Consider the following 17,717-nt stretch of genomic DNA (forward strand, 5'->3'; position numbering starts at 1 on the left):
GTGTTGCAGGCGCCCATTATTTCTGCTCGCACCCGAGTTCTGAGATGTGCGAAAAGTCAGCCAAAATTCCAGAGAATTATTAACCTAGGAGTGTCCAATTTTAACACGGTTACACAAGAGGTATATGTAGAACATTTCAGCCATGCCATTCTGTCATCTTAAAATATTGTATGTCATTACCCTGGTTATGATTTAATCATGCGTATTCAAAGATTATGACAGAGCCATTGAGTGACATTAGGCATATGCATGAATATATCTATAAAATTCCTTTTGCCAATTAACAGTGGAGAGTCAAACTATAAAACTATAAATACACATCTTGGTTCTTTACCCAAACAACACTGAAGAACAATAATTTTAATGTAGACGAGTGTGGCAGATAGCACCAAAAAATATATATACCACTTATGATATCCTATGGATAACCCAGACAATACAATCGCTAGATGCCTAATCATAAGGGAGTCAGCTCAAATCAATAATAAATTAATATTGGTGCCATACAAAAAAATATGAGATATGGTAAGAACTTACCCTTGTTATCTCTATTTCTACGAAGTCCATAGGGTTCCACAGGATACCTTGGGGTATAGGTGTGACGTCAGTCGCAGGGCACCAAAGAGTTAAGCTTTCAGCCTCCCAGGATGCACTAGGTCCCCCTCCTATACCCCGCCCCCAGGCCAAGGCACCTCAGTTAGTTACCAAGCCATAGGCCGGAGGAGAAGGAAGAGAGAGAACAAAGATCTGGACACATACAAGAATCACATTCTCACCAGAGGGAGACGGAAAACCGGTGACCAGAGCAAAGCCCATCTGCAGCACAGGTGCGACAGGGCGGGAGTCCTGTGGAACCCTATGGACTTCGTAGAAATAGAGATAACAAGGGTAAGTTCTTACCATATCTCATATTTTCTACTTCAGGGTCCATAGGGTATCCACAGGATACCTTGGGGATGTCCCAAAGCAGTATCCTTTAAGGGTGGGGACGCTCCTGTGCAGAAAGGAGAATCCGCCGCCCGAAGGAAGCATCCTGAGAGGCGAAGGTGTCAAACCTGTAATACCTCACGAAGGTATGGACAGAAGACCACGTAGCAGCCTTGCAGATCTGAACTGCCGAGGCACCACGTCAAGCTGCCCACGAAGGACCCACAGACCTAGTGGAATGAGCCTTCAGAGAAGGAGGGACCGGTAGGCCTTCATGAAGATAAGCTTCAGAAATAGCCATACGGATCCAGGCTGCCAAAGTTTGCTTTGAAGCAGGCCAACCCTTTTTACAGAAGCCATAGAGGACAACAAAGCGTCCGACTTCCTAAACAAAGAAGTGCGGTCCACATAAGTCCTTAAGGCCCGCACAACATCCAAAGAGGCCTCACCCACGGAAAGACCCGGTGAGTTAAAGGCCGGAACAACTATTTCCTCGTTAACCTGAAACTGGGAAACAACTTTGGGGAGAAACTCGGGCCGAGTGCGGAGCACTGCCCTGTTCCCATGAAAAAAACCAAGAAAGGGGGTCTACAAGAAAGAGCGCCTAACTCAGAAACACGTCTGGCTGAAGCAACGGCCAGAAGGAAAACAGTCTTAGCTGTTAGCCATTTAATATCCACTGAGCCCAGTGGTTCAAACGGCGGTCCTTGGAGAGTCCTCAGGACCACAGCCAAATCCCAAGGCGCCACAGGTGGAACAAAGGGCGGCTGAATACGGAGAACACCTTGCATAAAGGTGCGCACATCCGGGATTGTAGCAATCCTACGGTGAAACCAGACAGATAGGGCCGAAACCTGTACCTTCAAAGAAGCAAGGCGAAGCCCATGATCTAGTCCCGCTTGCAGGAAGGCGAGAATCCGAGACAGACGAAACTCCCGCGGTGCATAACCTCTCGGTCGACACCACTGGAAGAACGTATGCCACACGCGATGGTATATCCTCGCGGAAGACGGTTTCCGAGCTCGTAACATGGTACACAGCATAGAGCTGGCAAACCCCCAGGACCTCAGCATGGCCGTCTCAACAGCCACGCCGCCAAAGACAGCCGAGTCAGGTCCGGGTGAAGACAAGGACCCTGAGACAGAAGGTCCGGTCGTAGCGGCAACCGCAGAGGACTGTCCACGGACAGACCCTGAAGGTCTGAGAACCAGTGCCGTCTGGGCCACGCGGGAGCTATCAACAGGAGCGTCCCTCCTTCCTGTTTGAATTTCCGGATTACCCGTGGAAGAAGGGAGACCGGAGGGAACAGGTATGCGAACCTGAACGTCCACCGGACGGACAGAGCATCCACCAGAGACGCCCCTTCGTCTCTTGTGCGAGACCCGTACACCGGCAACTTGTTGTTGTGCCGGGACGCCATGAGGTCGATTTCTGGAAGACCCCACCTGTCCACCAGTAGTTGAAAAACGTCCGGGTGCAGGGACCATTCCCCTGGATGAACGTCCTGGCGACTTAGAAAGTCCGCCTCCCAATTTAGCACTCCCGGGATGAAGACCGCTGATATGGCCGGAAGATTGCGCTCCGCCCAAACCAGGATCCGAGAGACCTCTACGAGAGCCGCCCGACTGCGAGTTCCTCCTTGCCTGTTTATGTAGGCCACGGTGGTAGCATTGTCCGACTGGACCTGCACCGGGTGACCCTGGAGAAACCGCTGTGCCTGCAGGAGAGCATTGAAGACCGCACGGAGTTCCAAGATATTTATTGGAAGCTCCGCTTCTGTCGGTGTCCACCTGCCCTGGAACAAGTGTGGACCCGAAACTGCTCCCCAGCCTCGAAGACTGGCGTCCGTTGTCAACAGGACCCAATTTGGAACCCAGAACGGACGTCCCTTGTTGAGGTGGGTCATCTTTAACCACCACGCAAGGGACAGGCGAACCTCCGGGGTGAGCACAATCGTCTGGAACTTCAGAGACTGAGGCAGCCCGTTCCACTTGGACAGGATCAGGTGCTGCAGAGGTCTAGAGTGAAACTGGGCGTATTCCACCATGTCGAACACCGACACCATGGAGCCCAGTAACCTCATCGCCGAGTGTAAGGACACCCGGCGGCTGTGCAGACAACTGCGCACCCTTGACTGTAAAGCAGAGATCTTGTCCTCCGTCACGAAGATCCTTTGCTGTCCCGAGTCCAATAAGGCTCCAAGATGCAGAATCCTCCGAGACGGGATTAGAGTGGACTTCTGCCAGTTAATTAGCCAGCCGTGCCGTTGCAGCAGTGCAATGGTCAGGTCCAAGTGGTGTAACAGGAGCTCTGGAGATCCTGCCACCAATAACAGGTCGTCCAAGTACGGCAACATGCGGACTCCTTGCAGCCGCAGAGAAGCCGCCATGACCGCCATAGCGTCCTGTATGTCCAATGACACCATGTAGTCCCCAGGTTCCAGCGCCAGAATGATGGACCGTAGGGTCTCCATCCGAAACTTCGGGACCCGCAAAGACTTGTTGAGTGCTTTGAGGTTGAGAATCGGACGATATGACCCATTGGGTTTCTGTACCAAAAATAGATTTGAATAGAAACCCTGGCCCCTCTGGGAGAATGGAACAGGCACTATAACTCCAGCCTGGAGCATAGTGTGCAATACCTTCCGCAGCTCCGTAGCCTTGTTCCGGTCTGATGGTAGACCCGTGGTGAAGAATCGAGCCGGGGGTCTGTGCCGGAAGGAGAGGGCGTACCCGTGAGAGACCACCTCCAGAACCCAAGTGTCTGTCGTAGTGGTCGACCAACACTGGGCGAACTGTAGCAGGCGGCCTCCCACCCTGGGATCCCCCAAAGGGAGGCCCGGACCGTCAGGCCGCAGGCTTGTCATCTGGCTTGGGGGCCGGACGTCTGGTACTCCATGCCTGTTTCCGGGGCTTGCCCGATTTCTTAGGGCCAGCCTGTCGAGGAAACGACTGTGGTTTGGGCCTGCCCTGGGCCCTAGATGACCGAAAGGATGATGGTCCAGAACCAGAAGGAGCAGCGGCCGACGGGAGACAAGCAGATTTGGCTGCCGCCAGCGTGGCCACAATCTTATCCAGATCCGGACCGAAGAGAACTTCTCCGGTAAACGGCAACGCTTCCAGACCTTTCTTGGATCTGCGTCCGCCTTCCAGGATCGCAGCCACAAGGTGCGACGAGCAGCTACCGCTGCTGAAGAAATTCTAGACACCAGAGTACTAATGTCTAGAGCCGCCTCGTTGATGTAGGTGGCCGAATCACGGAGATTGCCAATCAACTCCGCTTGTTCGGCCGGACAGTCGGATTCAAAAGAAGCCTCTAATGAATCCGCCCAGCGCTCCATCGCTCTGGCAACCCAGCAAATGGCCATAGCCGGCCGTGCTGCCCCCCCTGCAAGGGAATAAGCGGACTTCAGGCAGATTTCTACCTTGCGGTCCGTAGCATCCTTAAGGGAGGACATGGATGGCATCGGCAATGTGGCACTACGGACAAGACGGGTCACGTGAGAATCCACCTGTGGAGGGGATTCACACTTAGCAAAATAATTATCCGCGAACGGATAAGCCACCGCCAGGCGTCTCTGCGGCTGGTATCTTTTGCCAGGTTGTTTCCACGCCTCCTCTAAATGGTCCACCAACTGACCCGAAAGAGGAAAGACTGTGGCATCGCCCTTCACATCTTTGAAAAAGGCATACTTAGATTTAGCCGCTGGGGGAACTTCGTCCTCAATCACCAAGGCTGTGCGGACCGCCCGAATAAGTCCAGGAATATATACTTTGGACTTAGCATCAGCGTCCTTAGTATGGAAAGGTTCCTGATCGTAAGGATCTAGAATCTCCCCATCATCAGACGTCCCTTCGTCATCCTCATAAGGAGCGGACAGAGACGCCACCGGCCTTTTATGAGGCCGCATCACAGACTCCCCTTGCAATACATCCGACAAGTGCTGTAAAGAACTCGTCAGGGAGTTAACCCACGCTGGCTCCTGAGAACCCGGGAGCGGGGAAATAGGGAGACTGTGGGGTACCACCAATTGTCGTGGGAACCCCTGCATGGGTGACGACACCACAGACTGCTGGGACAAACCCATCGGAGTAAACGCGGGCTGCGGAGCTAACTGGCCCACTAAAGCTGTTAACGCCTGAGCGAAACAAGCCCAGGGCGGCTCCTGTACCGGTGCTGTAACCGTAATAGGCCGCGCCATGGACAACACTGCCGGCAAAGGCCCTCCGCGCTACCCTCCCCCTCCGCTAACGGTACTTTGCACGTGGTACACTGTAGCCGGAGGGGAAAATCACTTTCAGACATGATGGCACCACGTATGTGACCTCTCTCACCAATTAAGTATTAAATAGGCGAGAGACCACCCTGCAGCACCGCACCGCAAGGGCTTTAGCAGAAAGAACAGGGACAGTAATAAAGCTGACAGTTTAGTGAAGAATAGTTACAGGCAGCGCTAGCACAGTCACATACAATGCAGAGAAATAACAATTCCTGCACTAACAGCGCTGATCACTCAACTACACAGACACAGGGCCTGGTAGGACACAGCGCTGCATACACAGACCTGAGCCACAGCGGAGGAGAGGTATGCGGGGGGACCCAGACTACGATGCTTCCTTCCAGACTTCCAGCAGCGTTCACCATGCGTTGCAGAGAAGATGGCTGCCGAGGAGCAGAGAGAAGCTGGCCTGGGGGAGGAGCGCTGACACAGGACCAGTCAGCACAGTGCAGAGAGGGCTGTGTGCAGCGGGGGAGGCGCCGGCTGTGAGACAGGGAAGGCGCGCTCCCCTGGCATGCATTTAACCCCTGGGACGCCGCAGCGCTACCGCTCTGCTGCGGTCCGCTGTCCCAGGGGGTAGTGGAAGCGCAGGTTGGTCGCCTGGCTCCACGCTGCAGCCAGTCCCCAGGGAGCCCCCTGCCTGGGGACTTAGGACCATGTGATCAGCGGGGACCCACCGCGGGACCCCGCTGCTTACCTCTGTCCCCCTTGAATCCGGCCATGGTCCGGAGCATCTGGGGTCACCGCTAGCTGTGACCCCAGACGCCCACCAGCATCCCCGGATCAGTACCGGCGTTCTGGTACCGGCGGGGTGTAGGGAAGACAGCATGGACGTCAGGACTGACTTGCTGTTCATCCAGTTGTGCAGCCACAGCTGCATGAAGAATAAGCTTCAGGGGCTCTTCTAGCCCCCACTCCAACAGGTGCACCCGACTCCGGCCAGGCACCAAACTAAACTGAGGTGCCTTGGCCTGGGGGCGGGGTATAGGAGGGGGACCTAGTGCATCCTGGGAGGCTGAAAGCTTAACTCTTTGGTGCCCTGCGACTGACGTCACACCTATACCCCAAGGTATCCTGTGGATACCCTATGGACCCTGAAGTAGAAAAAAACATATACAAGGGAAATTGACTAGAGAACAACTTGGCGGGTTGCTAATTATATCTAAAGTGCCGTGCAATAAATACACAAAAGACCAATCATAAATTCATGTATCAGTGCCGAGATAATTATATATTCAATAAAGTGCAAGTCCTATGTCTCAAATACAAATGATATGACAATATAATATCGATAAAAATTATAATGGTGAACAGTGATGATAAGTCAGACTTATGTATAAAAAGATATTTAATGGAGTAAAAACAAAGACAGTAATCCGCCTTGTATAAACATAGTCAGATAAAAACAATGGAAAAAAAAAAATAAAGAGCTGCTTATCTAGTTTAAAAAGGTATTTAGTTCATGTAGCAGGATAGACAGGCTCCAACGCATTTCGTCTGCTTAAAGCTGCATACACACACAACGATTTTGTTACCAACGATTTTCTGAACGATTTTCTGTCAGATTTTTAAAGTGTAATGAACGATTTTTTTGAACTACAAACGATTTTTGCATATTCCCTTAATGAAAATCGTTGAGTTGACAAGTCTGACAACTACAAACATGAACGATTATCGTTCATCGTTTGACTCAGAAAGTGAACGATTTTTTCAAACAATTATCGTTAAACGACATCGTTTAACGATAATCGTTCAAAAAATAGTGTGTGTATGCAGCTTAAGACTTCATCAAGGGATTAAGATGAAGTCTTAAGTAGACGAAATGCGTTGGAGCCTATCTATCCTGCTACATGAACTATTTAGCTTTTTAAACCAAATAAGCAGGTCTTTATTGTATTTTTATTTCGTTTTTTTATCTGACTATGCTTTATACAAGGTGGATTACATTCTTTATGTTTTTACTTCATTAAATATCTCTTTTTATATATTTATCTGATTGATTTATCATCACTTTTCACCATTACCATTTTTATCGATTTATTTGATACAAATGCTGCCTTCTGCCTGAGACATTTATGAATGTATCCATATGAATTTGGTCTTTTAAATCCTCTTCCTGTTGATTGTGTATTGTATTTATGTATGTTTTATTTATTCACTATATTTTTAATTTCTATATGATTAATACATTTTTCAATTGATCTCTGTACTCCAGCGCAGAATTTGTACTTTTATTCAAAGCCTGGACCAACTCGCCAGATACAAAAATATTGCCAACACTTTGGACTTTATATTTCATCTTCGTTTTCCTTTGGACTGGATCACTTCTGCACACCACGAAAATCTGAGGTCTCCGAACTGTGCACGTGGAACTCATAAGCTAATGGGACCATCCCTCTACCAGTGAAAAACTTAGTAAATATTTACCTATTGGACAGTACTATTTCTGAGGAGATTAACTATATGGTCTTTTTTTATGCCGGACTATTGAATCCGGAAGTATTTATAGGAGCAGGCTACACATGTGTAGATAGTCACTAGGGTGAGGCACTTTGCTCATATTTGAAATTTTAATTTTGTAGTGTATGCAAATGTATTTTATTAAAGTGAATTATTCATTTTTTTAATTAGATGTATACAATGGTTTACTCATTTTAGCGCTACTATATTGTTTACATGTGAAAGAGAAAGTATACCTCCCCACAAATCTGTTTTATACACTACAGGTTAAAGGTGCCTATCCACTAGACAAGTGGTTCCCAAACTGTGTGCCGTGGCACCCTGGGGTGCCTCAGGACACTTGCAGGGGTGCCTCAGGTTGGTGCTCCAGTACCAAATCAGATTATTTATGGTCAATATAAGGTAAATATTAGCTCAAACCTGTCCACCATCACATAACTGGACCTAAGGATGACAGGGAAGCACAATTTAATAATTTTCTCTCTCTGAATTTCTCATCAACAAACTTCTGGCTTAGGGGTGCAGTGAAAACAATGCTGATACTCTAGGCTGCCGTGATTCTAAAGTTTGGGAATCACTGCACTAGACTATTAAAATGAGTGATTGAACGATAACGATATCGTTCGATAATAGTTTGCAGATTGTTTTTTTTTTTTTTTTTAAAGTCTAAAACGACCAGCGATGCGCGCTCCCGCTTGTCGTTTAGGCATCTATCAGGTTCAGCATGTTTGCAAATAATTGATTGTGCCTACACTGAACGACTGCTCGTTCAGTGTAGGCACATCACAGACTGACAAACAACTGCACGATTATAAGGTCGTAATCGTGCAATCTTTTGCCTGTCTTCTAGTGGATAGGCAGCTTTAGTCTCCCATATCCACATCCCAAAATAAGGATTTTTTTTTTAGCATGACTGAGATAGATCCATAAAAAAAAGCAAAAGGTTTCACTGTGTACACAAACTTTGTTTGAGCCACAAAATTATTGAAAATATTGTATAAAATTACCTGCAGGCTGTGTGTATAAGGTGTATATAAATCAAATGCATTATGTGCTTAGATTTGGGTCCCAAGATATCTCATTACGGTATGCAAATATTAAAAAATACAGAATATTCTGATATCCAAAATACCCCTAATCCCAAGCATTTTGGATATGGGAGACTGAACCTGTAGTAGAAAACGGTCTAGTCCCAAGTCCTAAAATGTTTTGAAAATGTTAAAGTTCAACATGCTATTAATAATTTGCCACAAGATATCTCATTTTTATTAGATGATCATTAATTATGCACTGACACTTAAAAAATATATGAAAGAGGATTACTTCCATTTGCTCCCTGTGTTAGTGTAATCTGAAATGATCCTGTGACCTTATACTAGTGAGGGGGTATATATGTAAGAAAACAATAGTTTGACATTTATACAAAAATACAAATCTCATGACCTGATATAAGGCAGACAGGGAGGGCCGGGGGGAGTCTGCCGGCCACATGCAGCGAGAGAGGCCGCCCAGTGAGTCCGTGAGGTGCATGCAGATGTCATACACGGCCACTGACAGAGGAGGAGGCAGACGCCGGAGTGACTGCTCAGCACTTGTCATTGTTATGGGGGAGAAACCCTGCAGCAGCCACAGGGGGAGGAGTCAAGAGAGGGAACTCCCTCCTCACACAGCCAGCAGCAGCAGTGGGTCATCCCAGGCCACCACCTCCTGCAGCAGCAGCGCCCACCACCGCCATACGTGCTGCAGCTGCTACTCAGTGACACACAGCACGCTGATGTACAGCAGCCACCCCATATATACACATACAGCAGCAGCACGGCCAGTGACAGGGAGCCTGGGGCGTACAGCGGGCGGCTACATTGGACAGGACCCTTCCCCGGTCGCTCACCTTTCTCCCAGGGTGAGACCACCATTCCTGGAGTGACAGCCGCACTCTCCCAACCGGCGTCTCTGGCTGTCAGTATATGCCGGGCGGTCGCGGTGTCACATATGAGGAGCGCCGTCTGCAGCTGTCACTCGCCGGCTCCTCCCGGCAGCCAGTCCCCAGGGGGTCTGTATATCCTGCAGCGCTTCCTGTGTGTCTCTTTCCCCTGCTGCTGCTGTCTCTCCCGCCTTCTGTCTTGCTCCGCCCCTGGCCCCTCCCCGGGTCTTTCATCATCAAGCTTTATTCATAACCGGCGCCGTCGACACGGGCAAGGTCTGCATTATGGCTTTGTATGGTGGTGCACAGCGGCTGTGTGCCCTATCTGCGCGCTCACACGCTACAGCCATGCTATTCTATGGTTGTCATGAAAGAATCAGCGCCCGCTGTACAACCCGGGGTCACACCGAGCCCGGCGGCGGCTGCTGCGTCCCTCGGGGTGTCTGAGCTTACCTTTTGGGTGGTGTATAAATCCTATTCGTTACATTTGTCTAACAGCTCTTTATGTGGCCTTGTTTGGTGATCAGAGCCTCTGGTCATGTTGCTGCACCAGTAGCTGGGTGCCTTCTTTTTTGTTATATAATATTTCATTTGGCTTACAAATCTCTTAACTTGTTATATTATTAAAGGCTCAAAATTGCTGAACTATTTTGAAACCTAAGAAGTCTTTTTTTTGTTACCTCAGTAACTTCACGTGTAAACTGAGTAGTTATGTGACTGTATTGTTACAATAGCATGGTTATCCCATTAGTCCCACTCTTTGTCATAGGGGTCAATTCAGTTAGTTGCGATGTTCTGCCTATCCTCCAACATAATCTGTTCCATTAGGTACAAAATGCTCTGCTCCTGGACTTCCCATCTAATGTATGATTGCAGCCATCTCTGTTGAACTAGGTCAGTGTTGGCTAACCTTGACACTCCAGCTGTTGTGGAACTATATATCCCAGCATGCCCTGCCACAGTTTTAGCATGCCCTAATAGCAAAACTGTAGCAGTGCATGCTGGGTTATGTAGTTCCATAACAGCTGGAGTGTCAAGGTTAGCCAACACTGAACTAGGTAATTGATAACACAGGTGGCTGCAATCATAAATTAAGAGGGAAGTCCAGGAGCAGAGCAATTTGTGCCAAATGGAACGGGTCATGTTGGAGGGTTTGGTGCTGTATATAGTGTTCAGGGCTGGATTAACCAAAATAAGCACATGCATAGAGCATCAAGGGAAGGGGGCATCACAGACATTTTCCATTGCCGGATTTACCATGGACCATATGTTGCAAAATTACAAATGGTGCAGCTGAAACAGGTTCCACAAAAAGGGGCTATATAAAAAAAATTAGAGGTTAGTGATATGCATTAATCTTGAGAATACAACAAAATTAGAACCTGGTAAACTGCCACGTGTTAGGGATAGCAATCAGTGGTGTTACCAGCAATGACAAAATATCAAGTAGCCATTGATGGCTACAAACTATTCAATGGATGACCATCAATGTTTTCACCTGATGGTCATCTCTGTTTTGTGACTGTCAGACCCATGGGCCATTCAGAATCTGAGGGCGGGGCTTCACGGGTGCCGAAACAGGCTATGTTCCGAGTCCTGGCACCTTACAAAAAAACATTTAGTTATGCTTAGACATCGATGGAGAGAAACCATCTGGTTTTCCCCCATCAATGACAAAAGCATTCGACATCGGCCATAAATCATCAATGATTATGAATCGTCAATGGTCATCCCTACCACACAGTCCGTCAAGCAAGGCTCACATGATCGTTCTTGTCTTGGTCATGTCGGCTGTCCTGTCCAGACGTCCACTGAGAGTGAGTGCAGCTGCACTCAGTATGGTGTTGCCAGATTGGGGGTTCTCCAAAATTTGGAGGTTTTTAAAGGCCTTTGAGAATTTTGGAGATTATTTTTTTTGGAAGCAAAATATATATAGGGGCACTAAAATCTTTTAAGTGCTTAGTGCCTCTAAAGGTCTTAATCCGGCCCTGATCGTGTCCTGGCACAGCACATGGGGGACCCCTACATCGCCGATTTTGCTTCACAGCCATAGTGGTATACAGGGAAATTGGAAATGTAGTAGCTACTGTAATGGGCGAATATGTGCTCAGCAGTACATCACAGGGATGTACAGGGGCACATCATCCCTAATTGAATTGACCTCATAAAGATTATAAATGTCCATTCATGCCTTTGGTTATAAATACAATTCATAACAAATATTTGTTGCATTTAAAGTGCCATAATATCACTTTAGCATTTACTAAGAACATGATTACATTTAAACTTATTTTAACTAACACTGCCACCTACCAATTCCAACAGATCAGTATGAATTTGATCTTAACTATGTACAGTATATTACATCTATGAAATAAATACATTATCTATCATCTCAGATTAAAGCTGGCTATAGACTGCAGGTGATCCAAAGAAACGGAAGAGGGGTGGAGCGACGGAATAATAATCGCCGTGCCTCTATACTGCAAGATATATGGGGGTGATCTAAACTTCACAGCATGGAAGCTGCTGAATGCTGGTCAGATTGATCGGACAGGTTTGATAATCAAACAATCCCAGCAGTTTTCATGCTGTGAACAATTGTCCATGTTCATACACTGAAAGATAATAGTTCTGAACAGTCTCTCCTTTGGCTCATCTATATGATTAACATTCAGTGTATGGCCAGCATTAGCTGTAAATTACAATTTTGTTTTAAGTAACATAAAATGAACTAATTCGTGCCTGATGTCTGTGTCCAAGGCTGCATTAGAGCTGTGCTGCAGTGTTTGTTATAATGATCTTTAAATATTGAAATTATTGCAGAAGATTGTATTGGCCAGCTGAACCTTTGTTTCATTTGCTTGGACTCATTGCATGGAGAAATAAAGCTTCAAAATTGGAGCTGTTTAGACTGCACCTAATAATGAGTCTTACAATGCTGGTTGCCATGGAAATGGTAATATTAGTGGTGTGAGTGCTCTGCTGTAGATATAGTATGACAGAGACAGCAATCCTTAGGGCTGCAATGACTAGTATTATTACAATGCAAAAATTATCCATTTTTGTTTTTCGTCAAATAGCTCATAATATACCAAATATTTCTGTAGGTGTAATTTCATCATTGTAACCATGACCGGTACTGTTTCATACCTCAAAAATCGGGAAACAAAGGTGCAAGCCTGTATGTCCGTTCTGTGGTTTTTACCCAATCAAATTAAGTGCAAGGCATGTTCAATAGATAGTTGGGAGTGGTCACTCCTCTGTGCCTGAGCCCACCCGCAGGGCTCGTCCCCGACCAGGCGGTTATGGATTGATAGAGCTACAGTAAAAAGGTAGACAATGTTTAGATAGACACCAGATGTTAGAAAGGCAATAGGTCGACAGGGACAAAAGGTCGACATGTAAGAAGGTCGACAGGGTCAAACGATCTCCATGCATATGGTCAACGTGTTGTTTTTTTTCTAACGCTAATCTTCACCCTAACCATCCCCTTGGTGCCTAACCCTAACCATCGGGGTAGGTGCCTGACCCTAACTGTCCCTTCTAGTGCCTAACCCTCCGGTAAGTGCCTAACCCTAACCGTTGGGATAAGTGCCTAACCCTCTGGTAAGTGCCTAAACCTAACTCTAAAAAAACAAAAAAAATCATGTGCCGACCAGTCTCATGTCGACCATTGGACCCTGTCGACCATTTGTACATGTTGACCTTCTTACGTGTCGACTTTTAGCGTGTAGAGATTTTGCCCCTGTCGACCTATTGCCTGTCTAACATCTGGTGACTATCAAGACATTGTCTACCTTTTTACTGTAGATATTTAGTCCGGATACCGAGCCACCGTCGCGTGGGATGAAAAATGTTTTCCCTCGAAGAGGTACCTCCAGGAACCTGCTAAGGGACCAAAGCCTGCCACCACCTCTAGCCTGAATCCGAGCTACAGAGGTAGGCAACCAAGGTCAGCAGGCAGGGTTTCCTGGCCATGGAGGGGAAGCTCTTCGGAGCTCCCTTAACTCACTTAGGCCTGTATTCAATTAGCCACGATAATTTCGCCGCTGACGGCAGAATCTTGTATCCGCCATCATTCGTGTTTTGGCCGCAGAAACTAATCGGGCACGCCCCCGCTATTCACCCTATTAAATTCCAAAGGACGCAAAAACGTGTCCTGGCGAAACACAAACAGACGGAAAGTGCTGTCAAAACTGGGGAAATCAGCCTGACGTCCCCTAAAAGATGCACTAACATTGGGGATCAATATAGATGTCCCCGATTAGGCCTACTGAACCTATTTGGGGTACTTAAGTGCTGTCAATTGCTTCAAAATAGCGTCTTTGGAGGGCGTGGCTTGGCAGCCATTTGGAGAAGCACATCTCTACTGCTCCTGTAATTGTGGCCTTATTCGCCACTTTCACTAGTTGCCACCCAGCCTTGGTACCCCTGGTGGGCTCCTCATTAGTGCCCAGTACCGGCGGGTACCCCTGTGGAGGGACTGCGGAGTCGGGGAGGGTCTCCTACCCTTCTTCGGACTGTGGCCTCTCCACCATCCCCGAAGCCGGGACCTAAGTTTATATCACCAGCTCGCGGGCCCGACGGATCGCGGACCCGCTGAAGACGCTGCTGGCTCCTGTCAACCCACCCGCTGGATTCCCCTCCGCTGCCGCCACTATTCCTCCCCTAGGGGCCTTACCTCACTCCGGCATATCCGCCGACTGTCCCTGGGCGGGTTGCTGGCGCTGACCTGCGGGAGCGCTCCGCCATCTTGAAGCCCCTGGAGGAGTGAGGACCGGAGCGTGTGTCCTCTACAACACTTCCCCAGACCCTGTCCGGCTGCCTGCTGTGGAGCGCTGATGCCTGGAGTCTGTGCACTCTCTCCTTCTGGCCTGCTGAGGTGAGAGTGCTGAGTCTGGACAATACAGAGACTATCTATGGTGGATTGCCACTTTTATTACAGGGACCTTATCCACTCCATACAGAATCTCTAATTCCCTATGCCTCACTTTATAAATAATAAGAGGTTGTGATAATTATAACATACATTCCTCAAAGAGACCTACCTAGGTTTAATACCTATACCTATCTATATTACTAAACAAAAGTCTCCCTTCAGTATTCTACACTGACTTTATACTCAACAATACCAGCTCTTTTGGCTCCCTCTTGTGGTGGAATTTTGGTAACTCATTTCAAAGAGTTCTATTCATACTCTCTAGAGACTGTCATATTTTACTCTGACTGCCTTTCTTATTTGTTATACCCAACACGAGTTTTATACTTCTCCGAGGATATGAGACCACGTATGGTTCTCTGCCATGATTATGAATCCCGGTCACTATACAATTAATGCAAACGAGTTCTCTGCTCCCAGGATGCATCGGGGTTCCTCCTCATATACCCCACCCCCTGCCTCAGGTAGCCAGTTCTTCCTGTTTGGTGTGTTTCACCACATAGACGGTGGGACTGCTGGAGCAGTCCTGCAGACGAGTACAAAAAAAAAGTTTACTCTCTATCTCAGCGGGTGGTCTGAGCTGTCCTGGAAGCAGCCTCGCGCCTGATTGGAGGCGCACCAGCCACACGCTGCAACTACCTCCTCCGGCGCCGCACCGCTAGCCTTTGCAGGTCCATGGCAGGGGATTCGGGAGGGGCTCTCAGGCCCTGGACTGCAACCGGATCAAGGGGATGGCAGGTAAGCAGGTGGTTACGGCGGCCGCTGACGCCGGGACCACATGGCAGTCCGGCCTCCGGCGGCGAGACTGGCCGGAGGCACGCTGCAGTCTGGAGGCATACGGCTTGTCTCCTAGCCTGGACCGCCGGGATATGATGTTCCTGACCAGCCGGGGCTTGTGGCGGCGGCCAGGTCAGTTTACCGGGCAGGTCCAAGCAGCATAGGGGAGGTACGCTTCCCCGGCGGCCCCTCCCCCAATCCACACGCTAGTTCATTCCTCTGGCACAGTGATTGTGGATTGCTCCTCTCAGCCTCCTTATAGGGCAGCCAGAGTGTATGTCAGTTACTCTCCGAACGCTGCTCCTAACAGGACGCTGGGCAGTCTCCCTGTATACCTTGCCTACTGCTGGTTTTGGTATTTTACAGGGCTCTATCCTACCTAAGCTTAGGCTGATTGTTGTAGCTTATATGCATATGGCTCGCGGAGTATTTATGCATGACATGTGATTGTTGTTTATGGATACTGTTTCTTCTGTAAAAGAACTGTAATTCCTGTATACTGTCACTGTCTCTCCCCTTCCCTTGCTACAGGTGTGTAGGTTGAGAGTAGAAAGCAGCACATAGACACTCAGAACCAGTGGCATAGTGTTATGTCTAAGCAGTCTGAGGGTCAGGTGGTGGGAGCCCCGTTGCTGATATCCTGTATAGCCTGCAAGGCAGGTTTGTCCCCACAGGACATTCTACAAAATGGGCTTTGTGGGAACTGTTTCAGACAGCCTCCACACCAATTAAGTTTGCCTGTTTCAGGCCCTGAGCCCCCTTGGGCGTCCTCTCAGGTTATGGCTCAGGTGGCGGTACGGCTGGCTGCCCCGGTACCACCGGTTTGGGGTTTTCCACAGCAGATGCATCCTATGCCCATGATGAGGCCACCTTGGATGGACCCTGGTGCTGGTAAGGTCATGGCATCATCCTCGGGGGGTTTTCAGCCTCAGGCTGTCAAGCCAAAGCAGCCTAAATCTAGGCGCCATGTATCTCCTCATGTGGGTGAGTACTCCAGTACCTCCGAGGAGGAGGAACAGGCACAGGACTTTTCACAGGAGTCTAGCTCAGAGGAGGGTGATGATCATTTCCCAGTAGCCGATGTCCCCTTTCTGATAAGGGCGGTAAAATCGGTGTTAAATATCGAGGAGGGGGATCTTCCGCCTAGGAAAACCCCCCTGCTTAAGCGCCAGAAAGTGGTTAAGGCAGAATTCCCAAAGTCTGAACATTTATCAGAACTTATGGAGGAAGCCTGGGTCCGTCCAGATAAGATAAGCCATTCTTCTAAAAGAATGGCGCTTCTATATCCTTTTCCAGCAGAGGACTGTGCCAAGTGGGAGAATCCACCGTCAGTTGATGCGCATGTGGAACAGCTGATTAAACGTACCACTTTGCTAATCCCGGCAGTTTCGCTGAAGGAAACCACGGATAGGAGACTGGAGATTTGTCTAAAATCAATTTTTTAGCTGGCAGGAACGGCCACCCACCCAGCTATGGCCACCGCCTGGGTAGCATGAGCTATTGAGGAGTGGGCCAAAACTCTTAACAGAGTCTTTACCAGATGCCTCTAAGGAGCAACTGGATATGATCTCCTTTATTAGAGAAGGGGCCTCTTATTTGGGAGATGCCGCCTTGGATGCAGGGATCCTTTCCTCTAAGGTTTCAGCAGAGTCCGTGGTGGCACGTAGGATCCTCTGGTTGAAGGATTGGAAGGCAGATGCAGGGTCCAAAAAGGCCCTAGAATTCCTTCCATTCACAGGAGCTGTTCTCTTTGGTCCAGAATTGGACAAAATTGTAGCCTCCATGGTAGCCTCAAAGACGGCAGGTTTGCCATCAGCAACCTCGTCTAAATTGAGGAGGGCGTCCTTTTGGGGGTTTCGACCGCAGGGCAAGGCCAAAGGTCAGCCCTCAGTGAGACTTCCACCAAGAAAGGCAGGACCCAGGAAGCCCTGGCAAAACAAACGTCCAGGATCTAGGGTCCAGGATAAACCAGTGGCTGATGGGACGGGCCTCCCCCTGGGGGATCCCAAGGTAGGGGGCCGACTACTTCGGTTCTCAGAGCCCTGGCACCTCACAACGGAGGATGCCTGGGTTCGGGGAGTTGTTTCCCGGGGATACGCCCTGACGTTTTGGAGGACTCCGCAAAGGTTCTTTTGTGTAAACCCACAGGTTGGTTCAGAAAAATCTTTGGCCCTTCAGAAGGCTATTCTTGCCTTGCTAGCATCAGAAGTAGTGATTCCGGTGCCAGAGAATCAGTTCCGAGAGGTGTTTTACTCCAATCTGTTCTTGATTCAGAAACCGAATGGGTCATACCGGCCTATTCTGAATCTGAGGGAGCTCAACAAATTTGTTCAAGCCCCCAGGTTCAGGATGGAAACATTGTGATCGATTGTGTTGGCGATGGAACAGGGGGACTATATGGTAATCACACA

General features: G+C 48.6%; 1 protein-coding gene across 1 annotated transcript in view; it reads right to left on the reverse strand.

The window, feature by feature from the left end:
- REV1 (REV1 DNA directed polymerase) overlaps positions 1-9,794 on the reverse strand; it is a 148,925-nt gene extending 139,131 nt beyond the window's left edge. The window contains exon 1 of the mRNA XM_088454127.1: positions 9,555-9,794. The gene's annotated coding sequence lies outside the window, so the exon portion shown is untranslated. The remainder of the gene's footprint in view (positions 1-9,554) is intronic.
- Between the last annotated feature and the right edge of the window lie 7,923 nt (positions 9,795-17,717).

Source organism: Taudactylus pleione, unplaced genomic scaffold (genome assembly GCF_031769625.1).
Source record: "Taudactylus pleione unplaced genomic scaffold, aTauple2 ptg000609l, whole genome shotgun sequence".
Classification (NCBI taxonomy): Eukaryota; Metazoa; Chordata; class Amphibia; order Anura; family Myobatrachidae; genus Taudactylus; species Taudactylus pleione.